The sequence below is a fragment of the Stigmatopora argus genome, chromosome 2, assembly GCF_051989625.1.
Source record: "Stigmatopora argus isolate UIUO_Sarg chromosome 2, RoL_Sarg_1.0, whole genome shotgun sequence".
In the NCBI taxonomy this organism is placed as follows: Eukaryota; Metazoa; Chordata; class Actinopteri; order Syngnathiformes; family Syngnathidae; genus Stigmatopora; species Stigmatopora argus.
The window spans coordinates 12622030-12646342 of NC_135388.1; the positions used below are offsets into that span (position 1 = coordinate 12622030).

Below are 24313 nucleotides of genomic sequence, written 5' to 3' on the forward strand. Positions count from 1 at the left end.
GAAAATTGTGGCTCAACCCTGTTGTTACCAATGTGGCTTCCACTGCATTTGAAGTGTCTCATTCGAATGCACTTCCCAGCTCGTTCATTCAACCCGAACCATGGAAAGTAGGGAATGCTTCTCCCACTCGATCTCATAGTTAAAGAATGTCATGGCAGGGTGTCCAGACCTCTGGACAATAGGTGATGACATGGCCGGATGATCCAGGACGCGTGTGCAGGGTGCTGCGGCTGTGCGTACAAAAAGCCACTGAGCCTCTCCTAGATCCTGCATTGCCCCTGGGGATGATTTGATGTCACGTGCACACACCTCGCAACAATGATTGTGCTTCATCGGCACTTTGTGTTGTGTCCAGGCCTTCTCCTCGACCCACAAAGAACTAGAAAGTTCTTTGTTGATATTCAGGTCTCTTTCTGGACAACAGGTAGCTGTGACAAGATCACTGCATTTTATTTGAACATTTGTTAATGTTTTATGATATCCATGCATGACTCATGGGTGTTCTGTGTTAAATTACCTTCAAATTATACGTTTTATAATGGCTCACGTTATAAGATAAGAGCGTGCGCTACCAGGTTGCCCAGAGTTGAGAAGAAATTTTACTACCCAATTAAATAAATGACTCTCTTTCTGGCAAAAATGTACGGGACCAATCCCTCCAAATCTCTAATTGCTCCAAGATGTTTGGCTTGAAGACACAGGCTCCATTGAAGAGTATTGTAAAGCATTGTGACAGGAGCCACAATAAATCCGTTGACAAGCAGTCACCTGCATATAAATTAGAGGGATTTGAAGGTATAGTTGTTGATCCGGGAGGTCCAGTATAGATGAAACTTTATAGACACCAGGGGACACTGTCTCACCAGCTGATGGGGTCACCAGAAGAGCTTCTATGATTGCACAACATTAATTTCTTGTCTTCTGAGTTGTGACTGATGTCCTGAAAGGAGACTGGTTTGAATGTTTTTGTGACATTTGATCTGAAAAACATTGCCACCTCCCCCCCTAAAAAGACAGACAGAAGAAAGTAACATTAAACCACCACAGACAGGTTTGTTTCTTACATAATTTATTATCTTGAACTTGGCAATGATGCAGAGTACAGTTGTTGTAGACATTGTGATACACCTGGGAATGGTTGGGTACCCTCCCCTTTATCATGTGCCACCATCATCTTCTTCTTCCCATTTCCTTTGTATCTAACATGGTGATTAACCTTTCATGTGTTCAAGTGTCCTGTGTCTTAGAGTCCTTTTGTATGTTGATGTTCCTTTTGTATTTGAAGTTTGAAAGGACACATACCATTATGATAAAACACTGATTTTGCCAAAAACGGCCATGGAACGACCATGTTTTTGCAAATGGTAAAGCAAATGACTCATCTTCCAATTACCGGGTGATTGAGTTCAATTGGAAAAAAATTTTTTGAAATTAGAAGAACTTGAATGCAAAGCATAATTGTGGAACTGATTTGTTTCCGACTCTTGACGCTTCTTGCTCTTTTGGGAGGACTAGAAAGGAAATGTTTAGGTATCAACATCAGTCATACATTAACGGTGTGGAATTGTCTTGCACAGCCAAGCTTGGACTGCAAATGGCTGTGTGACTCCCTCACTGTGCATTGCCTTGATGCTCCCATGTTGGCAAGCTTGTGGCAGGGTTATTAGATAAAGGAGTCAGACTCTCTGGCCCCTCTTTAACATCCTTCTCAGCAGGAGAAAATGAAATGATTTTACTCCCTCCCTCTCCTCCCCTCATGAGTGGAAATGGAATAAGACAAAGGAAATGAGTACACCGACAAGTTTAGCAGCAGACCGATGGCCTCTGATCCAAAATGAAGCATTGCGGGGGCTTCATCTTGAGGAATCTTATGAGTCATTTACGCTGTTACGATATCGCTTTGTCGTCAATCAGCATCATCATCTGAAGTTGTGTTATCTCATGAAATGTTGCTCTAAATTTGAGTGCATGTCATGTTTTATGTACATCTAACACATATACACACACACACACACACACACACACACACACACACACATTATGGAAGTGTGTTAACCTACTTACCGGTAACTGAAGCCAGGGCTGCTTGTGCGCTTTGATCTCTTCCTTAATGGAAAACAACTTTTTCTATTCTCAATTCAGTATACATGGAGGGAAATTAAATTAAACCTGATTCTCAATCAGTGTTTTCAGCTGTAATATTCCAGACTCCCTTTTAATTAATTGAAACGGCAGCTGTAGGCCTCGTGCTAATACAAAGCCTCAACATACAGGATTCCTTCTGACCCAGCTAGCCCTGGGACTAATTATCGTCTTATGGAAATGTGGCTATTTCTGCAACTTCCATATCCCTAATTATTTCTGTTATTCCAATATCAGCTGGGCTTTGATGTCCCAAATCCTGTATTTAAATAGTGTAAGATTCCTATTCTTTGTGCCCTGTGAGGATTGTTCATGTAAAATACATGGACTAAGAGTGGTTATTACCAAAGCCTCCAGGGTTGGACAAACCAAGTCCATTGCCTCCTTGTGTTTCCCTCTCTTTCCCCTAAACAATCTTTCTCTAGCTTGGTTTGGCCATCAGGGACATGGCACCCATGAACACGCAACTTAACGTTGTGTACACAATTTTTTTCTCTCTCATTCTTCCATGGGCATTTTAGTTCCACGGCTATTAAGTTTGACTGATTGCATAAATGTTCGGGCCAATGAGTGTTCGACACTTTCTCACAAAGGCACACATTGTTGTTGAAAATAAGAGAAGGGTTTCATCAGCTAGAAGGGTTAAATGGGAGTGCACCATATGGTCCGGAACAGTCTTGGGCACTTAGAAACTGATGTCCAGCCATCTGAGAGAAAATCATCTCACTCACACAAGTCACACTGTTATTCGCTTTGGCTGTACTGCATCTCTGAAAGAGTCTAGAGTGGAAATGAAGCACACACGTAGAATTATGACCGTGGTTGCCTCTCAGCATTATCCCTATGCTGGCACACAAACTTCATCCTAAAAGATGACTCTGTGTAAAACCATCATCATGTATTTTCATATAGATGAGCTATGGCTACTTGCGCTTCCAGCCATGCCTTTATTAATGGGGAGCTGTCAAGACAGGGGCTGCTCTGCATTTTCGCATATTAAACAGTCAGTGTGTGAGTGTGTGTGTGGGTGTGTGTGTGAGAGGGGGGGCGGGTGTTATTACTGTTTGATATAAATCAGCTTAAAGCATCTCTCCACCTCCTGCTCCACCTCTTTTTCTTCTAAGGACTGTCTCAATTTCACATCTTCTCATCTCTCTGCTTCTCATTTGGCAAATTATAATCTTGGCTTCTACATGAGGATTTTTGTGTTTAAATACAATAACCCTTTAGTCACGAAATAGGCCCTCAGTGGAATCAAACCACTTCCAAGATGTTTTGATGATATGGTCTTGAAATACATGATCTCAAAGGACTTTCAAGTTTTATTCACAGCATTAACTTGTACCAATTTCCACAGAAATACTGTCATTTTACTACACATGACATGCTCTCGAGTACAGATTACACCTTTTCCACATAATCACTTTTCTCCGTAGTTGGCACAAAAAAACACTTAAGTGTCTTGTCTCCACACTTCCCCGTCAACACTGATAACCCTGTGTTCATTCCTAATGAAGGCTATACTCTTCAGAGACTTGGAGAGTTTATGCAGGTTTTTCTTACACTCACTTACAGTTTAATTCATTTCAACGCATCCATTTGTACTCGTGAGCAGAAAACAGCATTTCATCCAATAGAGAGATTAATGTACAAGTGAAGCCTACTTAATTACCCATATTGTGTCAATGCCAGCTGTCAAAATACCCATTCTTCAGAAATGTCTAAGAACTGCATCTCTTCCGCAGCTAAAGTACACAGATCTTGCATGGTGGCTGTGGTAAATGGAGCATTGTGCTGGCACCTGTCCCTAGGCAAGGCCTGGGCGTGCTCGCTCAGGCATGGCTGTGACACTAAACACTTTATATCCTGGCACCCCTCCAGACAACCAAATTATAATCGCCACTTAAAAGAGAGAGAAAACAAGGGGACTGGAACAAAATCTTCCTCCTGAGAGAGGAGTGCAGAGCATGGCATGATGTGGCTCTAATCATATCTTTAGTCTGATAATGATCCTGACATGTTTTGTTATGGCCTGCCACACAAAAGCCCCCTTCTCCTTTATTTCTTGGGTTAGTACCATGCTAGTATCATATTGTATTTTTCCTTTTATTTTAATTTTTTTAAGAAGCAGACATTGATTCTGCAACGTATGCAATGCATGTAATTTATGATAGCTAAATATTCAACCCCTAAAAAAATACAAGCGTATGTCATTTGAATAATAATCCTAATAGATCTGCACATTCCAATCCTTTCTCCTGAATTCATGGTCTGTCGTCCATCAAAGTAAAAGAACAAATATTTCAGGGTGGAAAGGTTAGGAATCACTGGTGAAGACCAAACCTGATATGCTGGATAAGCACAGAAATGCTTACCAAACAGCCTCCAAAAACCCACAACAATGGTCTATAAATCATTGGCTGTGTCCTCTCCACCCCTTTTTCCTCTTGCTCCTCCCTCTTGGGGATTTTCTTCTGTACTCCAGGAGCAAGTACAGCTCCCAATTTTGAGGAAAACTTCCCAGAGGTACTATTAATTATCAACCTTCCTGTTGTGTCCAACAGCCATGTCTCCCTTGACCTTGTTTTAAGCATGCACATAGGATAGTGAAGCAATCTTCAGGATTTGTAGTTATCCCTGCTTTTCTGTCCCCCAACTAGCTGGACTATAATTTCTACCTGTAAAACAGGGGTGCCAAACGTCTGCTATGGGTTCCGGGTTGTTCTCCCTAAAATGTTCTTTGTATCTCATTCATACTATAAAATCATTGAACCCACCTGCATGAAAAGAAATAAAGTCTGCAGCTTTCTGTTAAAAGTGGCATTATGCCGTTGTTTCTGCCGATCCTTAGAACAATTTGCAAAGTCTCCCAATTCCAAATGTGTACGCTGAACAGATTGATGGGGGTTGATGCTAAATTAAAACATGCATGTTTTCACTGCATGTGGCAGGAGCATGATAGCAAAGCTTAATGACTGGCCATAAAACACAAATCTCTAATAATTCAGCTCTACAAGGTCAACGCTTGACCAAGTGTCATTTTAACGTCTCCGCCTGAAGAGATTCATAGGTGCCTCCTACTGGGGGAAACGTAGATGCCCGGTTCTAAACACACAGTACCCACCAAATACCTTTAAAACTTGGTATACTTTAAATATTGTAATTTTTCAGTTTGGTGCGTTGTCCAATTTTAATGTATTCTTTATTCATTACTGTTCACGTATTATATTTTTATTGTGGTGGTAAAAATTCATCTTCCTCTAAAGATGTGTTAGTTCTTCAGGCCTCTGTCAGAGCATTCCTTTGATGTGTTGGACCTCGGCCTTTAGCTTATGCATGTTTAATGTTGTTGAACATGAACACGCAGTCAGTCCATCATAAACATGGCAGCTGGGACACATACATAATCATAAACATGTCAGTGAAATTAAAGTGGCATGTTCGCCAGGGCCCCTGGACACCTGCTCGGTGACTGGGACCAGGGGGTAAATATTTGCCCAACCCTTCTGTCCAAAATGCCTTGCACAATAACAAGTGAACAGCATAGATAGTTAGGTTATTAATATAAGGCATCCTTATGCATCAATGGTTGACATTACACACTATCTTATCTGAAATAGGTTTAGGAACATAGATGATATCAAATGTGACGGGAGAAAAAGGAAATCCGACGTCTACAGAAATGTTTTCATCCAATTTTAAGATAGATCAAATAATCTGTAACAAAAAAATGACCCAAACAATAAAGGAGTTTACCTGAGCAAGAAGTGGAAAGTTTTAGACTGGTCAATCTAACATGATGATTTGCCTATACAAAACAAAAACAAAATGAAAATTGGTGTTTCACTATGAATAAGTCAAAGGCGTTTATGCAGATTTAACATCACATGTTTGTTCTTTGAGTTAAGATGATGGCTCCTGTGATATACTGGCCTCACATATTACAATAAAATACTGTATCTAGGTAATTGGAAGTCAACAAAGTAAACCAAATAACAGCCGGCATTAAATTGAAATTCTAGAAAGAGTAAAACAAAATATCTTCTGCTAATGTGAACCTACTTAATAACTTTTAAGTTCCTGTATTTTGTGGGTTTTGTTCACTCATAGTAGGGTACCACTACTTCAATTTCAATCTGTAGCAAAATAGATTAATTGTAGCGACAAGACAAGGCCTTCTTATCGCTCAACATGTGCAGGAAGACTTTAGGAAGTGCCCTCAAGTCTGATCTTCAATTTTTAGGTTAAGCGCATTTGGGTAATGTAAAAATAACTCTTCTTTTTCGTGACCATTATTCATTGCATGTCATTAATCATTAGAGTACTATCAGGCACGTGAAAATTCACTTGCTGATAAGGGATGCTTGAGCTCAATATGTGATTTCCAGCTATTATAGAGCTTGCCTAATTGATCGAGGTCTGCTTATGAGACGCACTGCGGGTGATACTTTAGTTTTCTCTCTCACACTATTCTAATTTTCAATTACTTTTTACATTTATTCACACTCTTAAAAAAATGCAGTATTGAACAAGAACAGATCGCAAAGAATTATTCACGCTTTCTCTTTACGGAGGTTATACTATTGTTGCGCACTCAAGTGAAGATTCTAGTACTATGTGCGCACCAACAACATTGGCCAGAACTGGGCACTCTAGTGTGCGAATTGTTCCCTGGTGTATTAGCATCCACACTGCTTTAACTGGCCTGGGTAATTGCTACGTAGAGCAGATGCCTCAATCATCAGGGAACAGAGGTAACGGCTGCCATAGTGTTCACTTGCTGGCCAATACAACGGCTCAGTTAATCTTAAATTTAGATTTCAGTAAAAGGACCAAAGAGTGGTCAGACAGAATTCTCAGTTTTGCTTCTGTTCTTCATTCATTTCATGAATCCTCTAAACCACATGTCTCAAGCCGATTCCACCGAGGGCCGCAATGGGTCCTGGTCTTTGTTCCAACCGATCCAGTGCCGACATTTTAACCAATCAGGTGTCTTCTAAAATAAGTAGCACCTGACTTTAATTAACTGATTACACTTGCAAAGGGTATCCTCTTGTTGAGTTGGAATGAAAACCTGCACCCACTGCGGCCCTTTGAGGACCGGTTTGACACCCCTGCAGTCTAAACCAATTAATCCCACGGAGGTTGCTAAAACTGAAAATTCACTTTTCCATAATTTTGAGAATCTGCACAGTGTTTTAAGATCATGTCTCAGTCCTTCCAGCATAACATAACTTCAAAAAATCAGTGGTGTTTTATTTTTCCCCCAGACTACTTCTTCACGTGAGAAATGTAGCCATATGTTAAGGTACAGCCGATTTGATTATACAGCCAATTTCTGCACTGACCAGCATGTGGTCACTCACTATCCGTGGCTAGAGAGCAACCAATTTGATGTGGTTTGTGGTCAACAAACAGCCTTTGACCTCACAGAATGGCTGGCGAATCTATTCAGTGAGTTGAAGGGCCAAGAGTGGAAACGTCAGTTGGCTTGTTTTGATTGAGTTACTTTAGGCCATCGCTATATCACCTCTTCTTTGCTTGTTTTGTTGAATTATTGAGTAGGATTCCAAATAGAACTGATAACTGCACTTTCTTTTTTTTAAGGTCGAGAGATTTTTCTCACTGCTAGATATTTGATTTGTTTTGATAAATGGTAGACTTGCATTATACTCCACAAGAGGATTTTATAAGGAAAATCCAAAGCATGTTTCATCGATATGGTCATATTGCCATCTGACCTTAGCTTAACTTTTCTCAATAGTCGTTATCCACTCGTAATATTCCCTAACCTCTTTACCTCATTTCCTTTGCATCGCGATGGCTGATCTGACACTCTGATCGCTGCATTATCAGAACTTAGTAGACGACCTTTTAAGTAAGACATTTTTACATCGTCGTTGTCATGTTGGGTGACCTATGATGAGAGGCACTTTTCCAAGCGGGCCTCTGTGCCTCCAACACATATTTTCATCACAGGCTCAGTTTCTTGCATCTTAAATGACAGTGGAATAGAGAGGCTGTTACTTTTCTTAACACAGCCAGATGGTGGGAGTGCGATGGTTGACTCATATTTCACAGATGCGTAGTGAAGCATTGCATGCAGAGCTGCACTATGCGCTGCATGTGTGGACATGTTTGTTTTATATAGAGTTGCCTAGGAAATTTACTGTAAATGAAGCGTGAATTCATGCTCTTTCAATTAAAAATTCCATAATACACATCTATTTTTGTTGGACAATTGAGGCATATGGTGAGCCTTCCTCCGTATTTCCTTGCAAAGTGAGGTAGTAATGTATGTCTTGCTAGGAAAGCCACTGATATGATGTCCATTTGCTTATAATGGCAGTGGATTACTTTATTGTATTTTCTTTATCATCTGCATTGATTGCTTTTCCTTTGCATCATGTACTGTATAATGTGTCATTTGATGTTTAAAGAACAGACATCCATATTCCAAAACTCCTTAAAGATATCTACTCTGCTTCTTTACATTTAAACATGTTCTTTCTTGAATCATTGATATATCCGTAAGAATGTGGATATGTATGCACTTATCACTTGGAATGGTATTCAGTAATGCTAAGAGTTTTTGCATGGAGTATTTTTTCATCTTTGTATTTTAATTTTCACAAGACGTACAGTATGTAGTGCATAATTTCTTCTCCGTGTTCGCAATTGCCACTCCAGTCCAATTCACTCTCACGGTGAGCTACAGTACTCCCTACAGGCTTTATATCACCCCAACCTTCCTCTCTGTAGGTTTCCTGTTTGTTTTTCCAGAAGCTCTTCGTTCTCGCTCTCCCACTGAGACTATAAGGAAACAATTCTGAGAGAAGACCGGGCTAAGCTTTTTGATAAGGAGAGGGAAGTGGCTATGCTTGTCTTAATCAATACAGGAGCTCTTCAATCTGCTGGAAAGTGGCTGAGTGATCACAAGATTGTTGCATATATGGTTATGTTTGGAGGTTAAGTGAATACATGCACAGTCCATATTGACAAAATGCATATAATCAAAGTATACTAACTTCACTTTAAACTACTGTTGACTGGAATCTGGAATAATTTAGTTGTTTAGGCTATACTTAAAACTACAATTTTCCCTGATGACCCTACAATTTGTATTGTATAATTTACCCTTAATAGAGATTTGCTACTGACTTTCTGTTGAGACCATAAGTCCAATCTAAGGATAGTACTAGAATAGAGGTCTTGAAATAACAGTATTTTTTAAACAATGATATTTTTAACCCCCTAATCCACTCACATTAAAGGAAAACTTCCCAAAATAACTCTATTATAAAATATTGTTATAATGGTGTTATGACGATGATTAGTGGTTAAGTGAAATAATACGTATTACTGTGGTGCCTTGAGTTATATGTTGAATTTGTTCGGAGAACTCAAAACATACAAGTTATCGTCCTCACAAGTTAATGGAAATCCCTTTTCTTTTCATTCCAGATGAAATGATGTTACTTCAGTTATTTCTTTTTTTAAATCATAAAAAACAGAAAACAGTTAAAATAACAGTTCACTTATGTTGCATTATTTATATATATATATATATATATATATATATATATATATATATATATATATATATATATATATATATATATATATAATTGGATTATTTGATAGTGTATACAGTACAATGCGTACATCGTTGTGTATATCAGTGCCCTTTTATAGCTCAGTAAAGAATGGCAATGCGCTCCAGCTCCACCAATACTGTCTAAAGGCCAATAATAAAGAAGATTTTAAAAGGCTCAGAAGTATCTTGCTGTAATACCATTAATAATTATTGGCATTTAAGAGGATGAGCAGGGCTGCTGAGTGTACGCAGGGACATGCTTTTTTTACTGTACTATGCACTCAACAGTTTTAAAAGAGCAACCCCCCCGCCAGTGGCCCACAGAGACAAATTTTCGGTGAGTTAAACCGAAAAGGAATATCGCCTAGAGGTATTTTAGTGATAGTGAATATATTGGTAAGCTTCTACTTTCTAATTTTCATCCCTATTTACAGTATGGAAGCATGAAAACACTCGATGTTAATAAAAGTGCAGTCATTAGGTTGGATTTAATTAAAAAAGGACTACCCCGTGTTCATTTTCCTCTTTCACTGTCGTTTGCCTGGAAATGATAAAGACTTAATCCAATTAGCCCAGCACTGTTTCACCACAATGCATACGCAATATACTCTAATTGGACTTGAGACAATTAGTGAAATTAATTCAGTGATGACACGAGGGAGAATATTGTCAGATTTGAACAATTTTCCTTTTGCCGAAGCAATTAGATGTTAGCTTTCTAATCCACATAAGATGGCACATTAGGCAGAAAACTGACATAGGCCCATCTTTCTTGCACAACTTCACAGAATTCATATTTACAGCTTTGTACATCAATGTGAAGCCTTTTCATATTAATGACTTCATTTGTTAAAGCTGGGATAGCCCTTTGGTTTTGAATCTATAAATTTCATGAATTTTTTCACTCTTTGATTCACTCTTTGATTTTTAAATGAGATCGTGTTAACATTTATCAGGTAAAATTTGATTTTAAATCAGTAGTGTCATTCTTGTGCGATTTATTGGTCGAATGTATGGTAATAGGGGGCCTAAACCATGTGATGCATTGACCAAGCAGACTAGGACTACTTGAAGAAAAGAGCCGGTGTACTTCCAAATAGAGAGACTGCAGTCAAATTACATTCACTCACACAGGACCCTAACCCTAACCCCCTGACATTGACACTAGGTAGAGGAACACCAAATATTTTAATTAGTTTTTTCTATGTTTTCAGCCATATTAATTATATTCATTCTTAACGTTTTGTCGGAATTGCAAATTCACTTGAGACATCACAATAGTAGGACTAACTTATCCTGGCAGCAGAAAACACTCTTAGTCAGTTTGGGGAATCTGACTGTAAAAAGGCGCTTTTATCTTTTTTTTTGTCCAGATGAAGAATAGACAGTGAAGTTTGCTCAGAGTTCAACCGAGAGGGGGGGAAAAGATGGGTTATCCCAAGCAGTCAGCTTTACCCCTACATTTTCTCTTCTAAACAACTGGATTTCAAACCAGCTCAGGGAGCACCCTGCTAACAATGACAAACGACAGCACGTGGAATTTTCCCTCTCTCTATTAACATAAAGTAATATAAACTGAAGGACACTAGTGTATAGAGAGAGTTGGGGGCTAATGTTCCATATCAGATGTGGACAATGTCAGGACTGAATACAGATTAGGCTGTGTCCTTCCCTCCCAGGGGAATAAAGGGGTTGACACCGTCCTAGCTGCCAAGTGTATTATTATAACATGCTGGTGCCAGGTCTGTCCTCCCTGGACTATTAACCCCACTGTCCCCAAAGCACCTCCTTGCTAGCTCCCAAAACCATAACACCAGATCGTCTTCCAGCTTCATCCCACTATATTCTGGCACTTTTAACCTCCCTGTGGCCCGCTGTAAAAATATTGATAAGACTTTTCTCAGGCTTCGGACAACTTATTGTATAATACTCTGCTGCATAAACTGTGTTTATTTAACCATTTAAAGCCCAAAACACCAACAAGATTTTAAATATAATTAGTCGCAAAAATGTAACCTATTTATTTGATACATCACTTTTTTTTCGAGGAAAAAAGCACGTTGTTCGAAATTCATGTAAAAAAAATGATGCGTTTGGCCATATAAGGTTAATGTCATTTTCACAAAGATGAAATACCACTATTCCATCAGTAGTGCCAGGAACTCCAAGTTATCACACCGATAGAGTAGTAGGTCTGTAATGCTTTCAACTTCATCTTCTTACTGATGATATATTACTTTTCATTTTCAGTATTGGTATGGCTCATTGTTCATGACGGAGCAAGTGAGCGCTCGATTAATGGAATAGCAACATTTTTGATGGAAGACAAAGTTAAATGTGCTCTGTTTCAGAATTGTAGCAGGGTGTTCTTATGGAATCAGATCCAACAGTTTTTGATTTTATTGATATTAGAAATAATTTGATGCATGTCTTTTGCTGAATATTTATTAGTTTTTTGAAAATATCTGATTGTATTAGAATATGAAACCAGATGCATAATGATAAACATAGGTTCTTGTAACAAGCTATGGTACAATTACCTAACTTCTTGGATAAATTGTATTTGACACTGTAGTTTTAATGCAACATACATTTTAGTTTTACCTGTTTTTCTCAACAAGATACCACAGTTTACTCAATTACATTGAGCCACATGCTGCTTGTGATGATCTATTTTGGCACTGATGCGAAAGTTCACTCATCGCGAATTGGATGAGAGTTGCGAGGCATTATTTTGTTCTCATTTAAGAATTTTAGTTGAGACACATCTGCTCATGGACACAAGTGAGGCTTCAGTTACTATTTATTTTCATTTGGGTGCTTAAATTGCCACCACACATGGAAACATGCAATATTATGTTGGGTGATGAGATGCTGGTCCTGGAAAATTCCATGCAATAATGCCTGTTGGTGTCTGTGCCATGTAAGCGATAATGTGTGGGCTGAGGCTTATTTTCACTTTAATATGGGCATGCCCGCACTGGCACACACACCGAGGCCCCGTTTGAGCACTGTAATGAAAGTAACACCCTGTCATGGAGGCCGGTGTTTGAGGTGTTGTTTAAGTCTTTGAGGTTTTCTCCCAGTGGGCCTCTGTCTGCTGTCCTGAATAAGAGGAGCTTTGTTCGAGAGGCGACAGGCTTTGGTGCGGCATGTTGGCCAGATCCTTCTCTGTTGACTTCTACATAGATCTCAATCCAGCCTCTAACTAGCCAGCTTCACCTCTTGACTGACACTGACAGAAGAGAGAGTGAGGAATGAAGTCTCTTTTGAGATGTTATCGTGTTAATTTTACCATGATTAACAGTCATGATGACACAGGTCAAGGGGTAGTAACCATAAAACAAAGGCATATTCTATCACACAGTTGGTGAGTGTTTTACTATTAACAATTACCATTTATTTTAAACAATTGCATGATTTAATGTTGAAATGATACTTCAAAAGAGGATTCACACTGGTAACAATGATTTAATTTGGTTGACAGTATTACCATGATTACTTGTATTTCTGCTCATTTATTTGGAAAATAAATCATAATCAAAGTCCCAACATTTTTTTAGGTTTTCCCAGAAACACCGACTCTATTCCTACTAACCGAAAAAAAGAAAGGAAAAAAAACCCATTGCGCTATGGTTTCTGTATCCCCTCTATACCAATCAAATATGCCGGTGATCAGGAAACAGGAAGACATCAGCATTCCTTTCCTCTCCTGGCAGGAAGTCTCCTTAATGCCCTGCTGCAAAATGTTTTCCTCCTTTCCATTTTTTTGTTGTGTTCTCTCAGACCAATGATGATATTAAACTGTCATTAATATGTCTACCACACTCCGTAACAAAACTGACTTTGTCAACTAGTTGAAGAGACCTCTTCCAAGACATGTCATTCTTCGCATCCTCCTCTGTCTGAAACTTAAACCCTGACCTCTCCGTTGTGGAGTCCATTCAGCCATATGGCTATTCCCGTGTTTTCACCCTCTATCTCTTAGTTGCTATCTGATCTTTGGAATAATGCCAATGTATTTGAAAGGGTCAAATAACTCTTGCTTGGGTGATGAAGAAGTAAAAAAAATGACCTGAATCAACATTTTGAGCAAAGTAAAGCAGACAAATGCTTTGTATCTAAGAAGCAGCTCAAGCTTTAAAACTGTTATTGTTTTTGGCTATTTAAAACTTTTAGAGGCATCATTTGGTCACAATAATGGTTAGACTCTACCAAAGCATTAAAATGACTTACCTTAAGAGTAAAAATGCAGTGTTGCTCAGCAGTTCTGAACACTGAATGGTGCTAGAAGAAAGATGATGCTTTATGAGAAGCGGTGGGGATCGCTAAGCATTGAATTTGATGGTCAGCTATAAATGTTGATTGGGTGCCCGTGGAGGTGTTTAAGTCTGAGTGTATGTGATTGCTTAGTGGGCAATAGAGGGGCTTGGGGCAGTGCCATGCCCCCTGTAGTAGTTTATCTTAGGCTTGTACATGCCCCCTTTGGCAGGGTCAATTCTCAGGGTGCCCTACCCCAGCAGGGCTCCATTAACGCGTGTGCTAACCTTGCAACAATGCTGTGACACCCTCGTTTTTCATCTGGCCTTGCCGTCAGTCCTTTTACTCCACTCAGCCTAACCCCAGGCCTGCCCAGCTGATACAGAGGTGAGACAGACTTGCAGTTCTGACCGTGAGAGAATTTTTGCTCCCTTGCCAATCAAAAAATCTTGGGCCGGCTATGCTGACAATGATTTTATTGATTACATGTTTTATCAGCAGGACATGATTAAGAAAATGTTAACTAAAAATTATTTCGAGAATAGACTATTGGCCATATTACTTTTTAATTGGATGGATCTGATGAAAAAAAATGAACAAAGCACACCAAAATTTTAAACCAAAATCATCATTTTGATTTAGACAATTAAATCCTTAAGGCACAAATTCCTGACCTCCTTTTGTTAATTGATGCATGTTTATTTTTATTTACTTGTTTTAACAATGCTGCCTTCAGTCCGATAAAACGTGAACAGTGAGCTTTCAGGACCTTCAAAATATCATCTAATGACCATCTCACATCACAGAGCATATTACTAAACTACAAATGTGAATGAGGTCTCTAAATCACTTATGCCTTTAGTGGTGAGTGCAGCGCCTCGCTCCCAAAATGAAGTGCATTGATATGTCTTGTAAAATCGATTTAAGATCTCTAATCATCATCAATCACATTATGTGACGTCTACAGCAACGTTGTCACACAGCTTCTTTTTTTATATTCATGCAGATCACAGTTCATGAATACATTTAAATAAGATTACCTTAAAAGTGATATGGATGTTGGGCATGGGAGTAAATAAAAGTAAATATTTGATGAATACATGAACTTAGAAGTGACATTACAATCAAGCTTTGAAGACAGAGACAAATAATTAGATGGGAAACCGATAAACAGCTTATTAGTTTCCCATGTTCTTTGTATGCTTCCATAAGGACCTTCCTTTAGGTAACCACTTAGCCAGCTGTGAAAACTGTGATTTCCTGCGACATTTCACCTTAATTCTCTTACCGACCTTTGCTTCCAGTCACCCTTTCAAAAAAATTGTTTATCAAGGTTGCAGCTAATTTCATCAACTCAAGATCAACAAGTGGCAGCTAGAGAAATGTGTTCAGTGCTGCTGTGCACGAAAGTTAAATTTCCATATGCATACTCCAAGCTATTTATCTACCATTTTAACTGCATTCATTCATCAATTCTCCCTTTTTCTCATTGTCTCCTTGCATCCATTTTGTGTATGAGTGAAAAAGCTTCAAGTCTCCTCTTCTTGGCAGGTGCTTTACAGCAATGCTCCGTGTGTCTTTGTACATAATCAATCTGCTCGACGCTTTTGAAGGCAGCCGGAATGTAGAAAGGCTCGACCTGCCCGCCCCTCTAACATGTGCGGATGATTAAATGGCTGTAATGTATATTCCTTTCTGTTTTGGTCACTGTATTTTGTGCGTGTCTATTCATGTACGACACCACCGTGATCCATCTTATGCACTGCTGATGGATATCCGTGCCCTTCTGAAGCTGCTCTGGACACATACTTATTGTATCCTCTTACTGAGGTGCAGCGCTGAACTTAGGCGGCCCTGCGACAGCACAGGCAGATACTCAATAGCTGAATGAGCACAAGGCACAATACCCACCACACGTTAAAGCCAACAGCCAGAAGAGAGAGGGATGAAAGGCATGAATAACATGACAAATCAAAGTGCTCTGAAATGGCATATTCCCAGAGGAACGACATGGTTGTTACTGTTCTTTACTTGAGCGGAGAAATGAATTAGTTTCTTTTTTTACACCACTCAGGATTGTCTGTGATAAAACATTCAATCAGAGGTAGCCCTGGGTGATACTATTTTAGTGTCCTCCTACATTCTTCTTTCTAGGGAATTTAGTGTGATTTATGGTAAAGCCCATGCAGCCAGATGAGGCTTTTCCTGCTGATATGATACATGCATGTATGGCTATGAACAAATTCTTTGGCACACCATTCTGAATTGTTCCTTGACATGATAAAGGAACTAATTAGAGCTAGACACATATGGAGTTTTGTGATTTGTAAAAAATACACCTCCATCCATTAGTCTCTATCATTTTATAATATATTAAGCGCTTTTACATGGGAGAAAAAAAGTGTTTAGTTTCTCTTCATGCTTAAGATAAATGGAAAAACTTGAAATGACCCATGCTGAGAGGAAGGATTTGCACGAGGGGGATGAATCACGGCTAAGCCCCTTATCCGATGGACCTGCCACCCACTCTCTGTCATCAATAAAATAATCAGATGGAGATGAAACACCCTGATCCCTGTACATTTCACATATAGACCATTTAATCCGCTGGGAGTTGTATTAAGTGCGTGGCTCTATTTTTCTTTACAATTATAAATAGTTGAAATGTGGTGGTCAAATCTAATATTTGTGTGCCATCTCTTTCTAGTTTGTGCTGTTTGAGTTCAAGAGTGGCGAAGCTTCCTCATCAGCTGAAAATGTAGACGTAAGCCTGGCTAATAAGGGGGCTTAGCAAGCAATGAAAGAGAGCCACACAATGAATTAGCTCCTGATTATATGTTATCATGGTCTCCTAATCTTTCATAAGCCGCCTCTTGCCTCGCTGGTTGCCAAACCATTGCTTAACAAGCAGTGATGGGAGGACTTGCGTCGCTGCTCTCATTCCTTGCAGGCATCGATTGAATTGATAAGGACAATGTGAAGAATGTGAATTCTGTACATGAGGACAGTTCAAAGTGAGAAATCATTCTCAGCTGGTGACTTTGAGAGGATTGCATTCTCTTTAAAAATCGGTTGCCCTTGACGAAGCAACTCTTCACAGCAGATATACTGGCTGATGCTCCATCTGGGGGCTTCTCCCAAGGACTCGAGGAAGAGGAGGAGGGACAGATTTGCCCAGCGAGGTTCTCAGGTGACCTCGGCATGCCCTGGAGAGTGTGAAACCCATGCAGGCACAGGTGTGGCTGGCACTGCTTTGCTGTGTAACAGCGTGTCTCATGCAGTCTCACCAGCCGGTGTGCCCTGGCATGGAGCCGTGTCCTTCCCCTCTCCTGCCTGCCTTTGTGGCCACATAAAGTGTGATGACTTAATTTCTCGCCGTCTGTATGTAATTAAAGATGATCTCATAATATTATTGATCTGGGTGGGAAAAAATACTCTTCCTCAATCTTAAAGTGTGCCACACACACTAAAAGTGGAGTATGAGTGTTAAAATAAAACGTGTGAAGCCTCCTGACAATTAAAATGATCAGTTCACACTTCATATCAAAGAAAGTGGAACATGTTACAGGAGTTTGGAGCAGTTTTGTGCATGCGGTAGTGATATCACAATCTATTAAGTGATGAAGCAGCTGCTGAGAAATGGACAATGGTATGAGTGGATGGCGTTAAAAAAAAAAAAGAATGATTGCACCAATTGGCTGCAACCAGCAAAGGTGCTTTAACTTTCTCAGGCACAGTCAGCACTAAAGAGAAAAAAATCAACTTTACTGTCAGTCACACTGAAACTAAATGAGGAAGTGAGTGGAAATTGATCCTTTGCCAGTTGAATGAAACTCCAATCCAATATCAACCACCGTCTATTAATATCCCTCCCCAACTTTCCCACTTTCATCAATGATAGTATCACAGTGACTAGCAATCAACTCATAGAATTGATGTGTTGTAAGGCACAGCAGCCATATATATATAAAAAAACAACAACAACAAAAAAATCACCAGAGGAATGTCTTACTCAAAAGACACCTTTCATCTTAAACTTCAAGGGTGTCCTTTAATTTAAAGATTTACTATGAATGATTTGTTTACCATTGATGCATATTTTAAATTTCTTAATGATTTATCACGTACTGAAGCACCCCAGGTATCTGGATATGTGCTATCTTTGATACACACGCCTCTTCCCTTAGTGTGCGTCGATGCCTCGTGTTGTTGTGTGGGTGTGCATTCGCACCATGGGAATTGTCTTGCTCCACTTGTATTTTGACATTTGATTTATGTTTGTGTGAAACCATTTTCATGCAAGCCGTTATGCAATCCATAAAAGCGAGCATGTGGTTTTAGTGAGTGCGGGATCGGCTGCAGCATTGCTGGCATACCAAGTGGCCGGTCTTTGTAAATTTCATTACTCTATAGACATCGCTGCAGCTCTGACCACTAGCTAAAGGTGCCATCGGCTAATGAAGGAGTCTACGTGTAGAAGGATCCTGGCATCTCAAGTGTAATGTGCTATAAATACGGTGTGTAAGCATATTTTGAAAAATATACGTGAACTCGCTGCTGCTTTTACTGCAAGATGGGCTGCACTTTACTGTCTTGTACATAAAATACGTTATTTCTGAATAGATAAGATGCGGGAAAAAACAACGAAAGACAAAAATGCATTACGGATACATTACACAGTTTGGCATAAGAGGAAATAAAAATACTCACCGCTAAGAGATTTCCCAGTGTTAACCAGAACTATTTTAGATGTTACTGTATACTGTACATTCAATTACCCTGGGTCCTGAAACACTGCAATTTCTGCTGTTCTCTCTACTCGGATGATAAACACCCAAAATGTATGTAAGATGATGTGTGTTGTGACAATGTTATATGTCAGCAAAATTGTGCTGCAGTTTTTACATCATTTAAGTAATTCTATGAAATATTTGTTCATATAAAGATGTTCCCCATAGAAAAGACCGTACTCTTACTTTATTTAGTATCTTGACTATATTACAAGAAACTATATGAAGACGTGGTGTACGAGAAATTAATGGCATTTACTGAATTTATTTAAATAAGAGTGCCAGCAGAGCATAAGACTTTATTAGTCTGTGTATAGCCATTTGCATCCAGGAAAAGACCATTTGTAATATTCTATAATTGAAAGTTGAAGTCTTGACCTGTCTTTGACATTGAATCTGAACTCATTGTTTTGACTTCCACTTCTGTGGACATATTCTTCCAATCCTTTTTTTCACAAGTTTTCCATGGTCTTTAACAGTCAACACATTTTCTTGACATTATCTGTTGATATTTCCCACCATATTTGGTTGATCCTCTTATATTGGAATTATGATGCTAGACTTTAATCACTGTGGTGCGTCATACCAACAGCATTCTATTGTGAAGCCTGAATAACACCACTACTCCAAAGTGTGTCTTAATACTATACAAGACTGCTTCAAATCAGTTTAGAGTTGCCTACACGCACCCCAGACCTATTCATCTACACTCCACTCCTTTCACAATACAGAAAAGAGATGCCTTTTACATTGGAAGGCAATACAATGACAATTAGATTATGCTGGCTGCACTTTGGTCATCCATGCGACTCTTGTGACCCAAATGATTGGTTAAGATCTGGCGGTGTGGCTCAGCTGGGAGACAGAGGTGGTGTTCATGGCAGCCTCTTTGTTCAGTAGAGAACTTGATGTGCAGCTGGTGTTGCCTCTGATGTGATTTGGCCTTTCTCCCATCCTCACTTTGGTTGATAAAAAGGTTTCCGTGTGGGGTGGCCTCAAGTGACGCATAGGTCCGTTGAGAGATTTAGAGCAAAGATTGCGGTCGAAAGACGCGGGTTGGGTTGCTCAAGCTGACGCGCTACGCAGAGCCTGACACAACAATGTGTATAACAACTGCTTGGACTAATTCAAAACTTGCTGTGTTGTTTTATGCCATCAAAACTAATGCCAATGTTGTTTCCAGTGGCTCAGAATAGATTTGCTGCTATTGTTGCTGTGGCATGGAGTGAATAATAGCTTTGTCACTTGTTCAAATTCACATGGTTCTTCCTAAGAAAGTACACTTTAGACAACTCCTTACCGTTTAATTAGCAGTACTCTAAAACTTGCATGGACTACGTCACGTGTGGGGAATCCAAAAAAAGACCTACGACACCACCCTCATCTGTTGGAGAATTCGGTTTCTTGCTCAACCCATGAGACTTTGGCTCAGCATCTTCCCGTTGGGCTGTTTTGTATCTGCCAGAGTCTGTTCTACCTCTCCTGTCAAACATAGTGCAGAACACATCGGCCTGCTGTCAGACAGCATTCTCCCCCAGCCTGAAGGTTTTAAGGAAAACAGACAGAAGCCTCCCAGCGCTCAGCCTGTTCGTTCCACACCTCTCAGAGCTCTGCGGTTATGTGGGAGAGAAGCTGTCTGACGAGACCACCTCTCCTGCCAGACTTGGAGTAGAAGGTGGGAGAGGATGAAAGCATCAGAGCGAGAGGAGCCTGGAGACTATTTCCCTAATCTTTATGTATTAACAAAAACAACATATTCTCTCAAGCTTGCCAAAGCTTTCACAACCTCCTGAAGGAGGAGAGCTTTGGATAGGATTTTTTATCTATCCACTTGCATGTACGTATTGTGTATCTATGCAGGGGTTTAGGTGTGGGAATATACCATAGCCTCTATTAGTGTGTCTGGATACGTATATATAGATCTGAATGAAGGTGCTTTGTTCACTTAGTGGGTGTAAACTTTGACTTAATTTGTTTGTGTTTTTGTCACAGTGTATGAATCTCTGATTCCAAGAAGCAGCCCAGGTGTTATTCTACTTTTGAGGAAGATTTGTATTTGTCTAAACTTAATAATTTAGAATATGGCATCTGCAACTGGGAGTCAACATTTGTGTGAATTGTGTGTGGTTCATTTCTACCCAAATTCTCATTCTGACAATGTCAACTTTGGATACTTGATGCAGCTTGTATGAACAGAAGCCAAGGCGTTGCTGTTACTCTGAATAACTGGTGTTGTCTGTCCAATGGGGGGTAGGAGGAATCATCTGAAACAAAAAAGGAAACCTCAAGTGTGGTGCCCTTGAAGTCATACAACTTACTATAGATGCTCTGTATATGTCTGTAAAGTTGCACAAACCTATGAGGTTTCAACAGTCCTATACCTTAACTCAATGTTGGTAATGAGTTCCATTATTTCACATTTATTGTTTGGAGTGTTAAGAAAAAAGCACTAAGTGAAAGATTAATCTTAAAATATAAGGCTATTTTACTGATATCCTGTAGAGTTAACATGTGAGCCACAACAGAGTATCAAATACTATTAACTCTTTACCTGCCATTGAATGGTAACTGACAAATATTTAAGTTCCAATAATTTAGATGTCAATGACCTTCAATGGGAGCAGAGCTTCAAATGACCTTCTTAGTTAATATTGACTTTATTTATGCGTGATTTACACATCAGATATCATTCTTATTATCATATTCCGCTCATTTTTCATTGTTTGGCTGGGCCTGAAACGTATATTCCAGTGCGATTTGGGCGGCAGTTTTTCTATTTTTGATGAGATCTACTATTTAAAATCAGAATTTTACGCAAGAACCTCAAATTTTATTTCGTAATGTCCTCATCAATGTTATTTTGTTTTAAATCCCCAAATAGAAGTAAGGCAATCGTTTATCTTGCTCTGCCTTTAAAGGTTGTCTGGGACTCTTCATGTTATTTAGTTCAGTCAAAGTCTTCATCTCGAAGCATAACACCTAAACTGTGATTGAAACATCACAAAAAGGAAGGGGCCCAGAGATGTCTGTTTTATCATACACGGCAGCAAACTCCCACATGCATCACGTATGCTTCACAACACCGATGTATATTAATCAATGACAATATGATTACCTCTTGAATGGCTGCATGTATTATTTAAAGCAGCGTCCCCTGGCTTACTTTGTTTCAGCCTTTAATTCAAACTCTGAGTCAATAATTAATGTTGAGATTAACTGCGCTCACCTTCTGAGGTGGTGTTGAGAGCACATGTATGCGATATTAGAAGAGCTTTTGACATGGCCGTGTGACTATATTACTGATATGGAACTAGTCATGCGGTGTGATCGTGATATTGGCAATGTTTGCTTGAGTGGTCATTTTTGAGTCACTGGCAGGGATTGCAAACCTCTCCCATTTCAGGACCTCCATGTTTATAGAGGCACTCTTCGCTCCCTCCTTCTCTCACAGACTTTGGGATGATAGCAAGAGAAGCCACAAAGACGGTGAGGTTTTGTTTTTCTCACGGTGACATGGGCTGAAGAGTTATTTCCTTCTCTCAGCGGCGTGGGGTCATACAGTCTGATAGAGTGCCTGCGCTTTCTCACACGTTGTTGGATTCTCTGCATCATTCAAGGCCCCCCGAAATCTGCCTGGGTGATAAGCTGCCAGTGCAGATGGTAACAACAGCAGATAGGGCTTTTAAAGCAGTTCAGCTTGACTGGAGGGCTTCTGTCTGCCTGCCAACAGTCTGATTACTCAATCCAGCATTTCGGCTGCTCACAATCTGCCCTAACAGCTCCCAGGCCTCGGCCTCATGGCTACCTGTCAATACCTGATACAAGGGTATTAATACGGCTCAACCACAAGTAGGTGAAAGGCATGGTTCTGTAAACACACATATGAAGGACCTCAATTGCTTAAACATAAATGGATGCACAACAGGGACAGCAAAAGATGAGTGACAATCAATCTGTGACACATTGTATTGATAATTTAATTCATTGTACAAACCATTGATTTTATTGATTCATTTCCATAGCTCTTTTGTAGATAGGATAACTAGTGATTATGACCATGTTTGTATTCTACCTACAAAACCTTTTAAAAGGATGCTCGGAATATCAAAGACAGCTAATCTCTGAGGAATGTTTTTTTTTTCTTGCAATCTATATCTGTACTGAAATCGTTTGTCTTACCTTCATGCTCATTTGCAAGAGCAGCTCAATATACAAAGCAGGATTACATGAAATTGATTGTCCGTCAACCTTGAAATGTGTGTTTTCATTTTCATATATGGGAAAATATATAAAATAGACCTAGAAGCATAGAAGCTCTTCCTTAGTACATCAATTAATCTTGTTCAACAACTGCATTGCATATCAGCCTTTTGTACTGTGCACTAATTTTGGGGAGGCTTCAAGAATATTCCAACAAAAAGTAAAATGCAACCACAATGTGTATCTCTCTCTCTCTCTCTCCCCCTCTCCTTTCTTCCCTGCTTTAAAGTCCACACACATAGCACAACACATTGCACTAAATGCAGCAATAACACTAATTACATTTTGAGCAGTTATCTGTTTACCAAAAAAACTGTTTCATCCCTACCTCCTACTACTCCTGAGTATTATTCATGTATCACCATGTCCCACACATGACTGACTTCAAAGTTCAGTAGAATTCAAAGTAGTTTGTATAATGTAAAAAAAAAGTATTTATCTTGTTTTTTCAAGGTGCATTTTGAATTTTATGCAAGAGCACCTCTGCAATTTATTACTATTTCACAGCTTGCCAAAAATGTGTATGAAATGTGTTTTCCTCAATTAAGGCTGATAAAATGTTTTCATTGAGCTTTGTAATCCACACTTGTTTACTCTAAAAACATAACATGTAACCTCATGATTAATCATAGTAGTAATGGAAAGTACTATATAAACAAAACATTGCCAAAAGCCAAAAAACACCAGTATTTAATGCTTAGCCGAATGCAGTCATTAAATTCCAAGAATATTACTTCATTGGATTCTGTTTTAGACCTCTTAACTAACCAATAAATTATTACATGTAGTTGGATTTACGGACTTTTAATCGATCAATGGAATTAGAGTATATAGTGCTCGCATAGTTACTCTATAGTGGTTAGAGACCAAGCGGAAGTTCTTGGTGGTTTTCAATAGTATAAAAAAAAGCACTGTACACTAATTTTCACATTCCAACATTTGTTCTGTTAACCTATTTCTTGCGAGTACACTTGTGGTTGCCCAACAGACAAACTGCACGTCAACTTTTGAGTACTATGGTAAAAACTGGCCTATTTATTAGCGGTGGTGGAACATTTTTTTCTCATCTGTGAATTGAAAAAAGGCAGTACCTGTTCAAAATGTATCTAAGATGTGTCTAATACATTTACTCTATGTATTCACTCCCGACAGAGATTTTAGGAGATACATATAGAAAGAACTTAAAACTCATTTATGAAGTGGCCTCTCTGGCATCATGTCAGCGTTTTATTGCCATGCATCAACATTGAGACCGGCCTGATCC

At 39.3% G+C, this 24313-nt stretch overlaps 1 long non-coding RNA gene across 11 annotated transcripts in view; it reads left to right on the plus strand.

Annotated features, from left to right (window-relative positions):
• Positions 1-24313, plus strand: part of LOC144090620 (uncharacterized) — a 129749-nt gene that overhangs the window by 81216 nt on the left and 24220 nt on the right. The window contains exons 3-4 of one of the 11 annotated variants that reach the window (XR_013305459.1): positions 22241-22275; positions 22333-22536. The exons of 6 other annotated variants lie outside the window; for them this stretch is intronic. This is a non-coding gene — a long non-coding RNA (uncharacterized LOC144090620). Of the gene's footprint in view, positions 1-3887; positions 4032-8904; positions 8988-16706; positions 16810-22192; positions 22276-22332; positions 22537-24313 lie in introns of those variants that run through there. 4 more of the 11 variants (XR_013305466.1, XR_013305467.1, XR_013305469.1 and 1 more) reach the window with 4 other exon arrangements.